Source organism: Penaeus japonicus, unplaced genomic scaffold (assembly GCF_977035675.1).
Source record: "Penaeus japonicus unplaced genomic scaffold, GWHDUDI00000001_assembly GWHDUDI00000021, whole genome shotgun sequence".
In the NCBI taxonomy this organism is placed as follows: Eukaryota; Metazoa; Arthropoda; class Malacostraca; order Decapoda; family Penaeidae; genus Penaeus; species Penaeus japonicus.
The window spans coordinates 21,501,991-21,504,490 of NW_028234423.1; positions in this window are offsets into that span (position 1 = coordinate 21,501,991).

Genomic DNA, 2,500 nt, shown 5'->3' on the forward strand with positions numbered 1-2,500 from the left:
TCGTAACATAAAAATAAAATCAAAGTAATTACAGAAAACTTCAGTTAAAAGGGAAACTAATCTAAAATGACGAACAAATAAAAAGAAAGATAATTGGTAAAAAAAAAAATGAAACAGGCGACAGGCAACGTCCAGTCCTCCGGCCAGGACAGCCAGAACGGGAGAGCGGAGAGCGCGAGATGCAGCATCTGGCCACCTTACACAATCAACACTTTTATTCATATACATAACACCAATGATGGTCACAATAAAAATAACAGTAATGATGACAGAAATACCCATGAAAATATAGTCTGTTTATTCTGATCTGTCCACTGAATAGGGTGAGTTTAACCATGTATGGCAACTGCGCGTTTCTGCCTCGTGATTGGTTAAAGATCAATCAATGTCTGGTATCGTTAATTAGTTGAGATAAATGTTCAAGCTATCAATTCAGCAATATGTTTGATATAGATATACAAAGAACCCTCACACGATCGTTTATTAATTCAAAACAGGCCAATATATATCGATATTCTGCAATGAAAACACACAAAAGTCTATACCAAAGACAAATATGATTGCAAAGAAACCAACACCGGTCTTTAATTCTTTTCTCTTTTTATTTAACTATTTATCTTTTTTCTTTCTTTCTTTCTTTCCTTTCAAGCATATGAAAAGACATCTGACTGAATAAATGCTTTTTTTCATAATTTACTGCATTTAAATTATATGGTTGATATACGAAACGACATGAAATAATGCTAATGAAGATCCAAATGATAACAGTGATAAGAATGATAATGATACTGGAAATCATATTGATATTAATGATAACTGATAATAACAGCACTGATAATAATTACAGTAATAACGATAATGATAATAATAATGGTAATCAAAACAATAATAACAAAAAAATAACAATAAAAATTATAACAACAATGAGAATGATAGTGACAGCAAAAATTATATAACAAATAATAATGGAGAAAAAATAGCGATAATAAAAATGATGTAATAACAATAATAATGATGATAATTATCATCATATTGGCCACATTCGTAGTAGCAGTAATAATGGTAAGGATAACAATAATGATAATAATCATATTGTTACAAATCATAGGAACAGAAATAATATTCATATTGATAATAATTACAATATTAATGATAGTACTAATAACAATCATAACAGTTAGAATGATAATGATGATAAAAATGATGATGGTAATGAAATAATAATTAGAATAACAATAGAAACAATAGTGGCAGAAATTATGATGATATTGTTAATCGTAATAGTAATCGATAATGATAATAACAATATTATGACAAGTAGTGTTAACAAAAGAGATCTAAGACTGATGAACCCGTAAACAGATTGCAAAAAAATGTGCATGGGCAGTTTGCAAGGAATGTTCTTAGTAAAGACTAACAACGTAATCAGAACCGCAAACGTGACAGTCAAGCGATTAAAATGCCGATACAAAGAAGCTATTGAATTACTAGAAATGTTAGTAAAGGGAGATATATATATATATTGAATGTGAAAAAACATCGTTGAATCAAGTTATTGGAGCACATTTGAAAAGTGGTTGAAGAAAAGTCTGAAAAAAAATATGTTCAACTGTTCAGTTGTTATAAAAACAATGTTTAGCAGATCTCGAGAAAATTCATGATCGAATGCTACATAATTTTGAGCAGCATAATTGAGTTAGAAAGGAGCCTGGAAGGTAAAATAGAGCGTTGATCAGCATAGTTAGAATTCAAGAACAGGGTTAGAAGAGAGATTTGAAGTCATGGAAGTTAGATAAGTAATTCTTAAAAATTAGAAAAACTTGGGAAGTTGTAAAAAGTCTTGAAAGCTAGAGAAGTAAGTCTTGGAAATTAGAAAGGTGAATCTTGGAGGTTAGAAAAGCTTGGAATCTTAGTTTGGAAATCTTGAAGGTTAGAAAAGAGCTTGGAAGTTTTGAGAGTTAGAAAAGTAAGTCTTGGAAGCCAGAAAGGAGCATGGAAGTTTGTAAAGTAAGTCTTGGAAGTTGGAAAAGTAAGTCCTAGAGATCAAAAGTCGGAAGTCTTCCTAGATAGAAAAAGTATTGCAAGTTATAATTGCGTTGAAAGCTAGAAAAGTAAGTCTTAGATATTAGAAAAGTGAGTCAGGAAAGTGCTTGAAAGTCTTGGAACATACAGTAGAAAAGAGGTTGACAGTCTTGGAAGTTAGAAAAGTAAGTATTAGAAGTTAGAAAAGAGCTGAGAAGTCTTGTAAACCTTGGGAGTTTGAAAAGTAAGTCTTAGAATTTAGAAAAGAGCTTTGAAGGCTTGGAAGTTAAAATAGATCTTAGAAGTCTTAACCCACTGTGTACGGGTGTCATGACATACATGACGCAGGAGCTTTGGCTTGTCGACGGGTATCATGACGTACATAACGTTTGGGGATTTTGGATCACTGTGCTATTTTATTGTGCTATGAGTAAGGAGTGAGTGAGGATGAGTATTACAGTCATAATTCCTATAATTA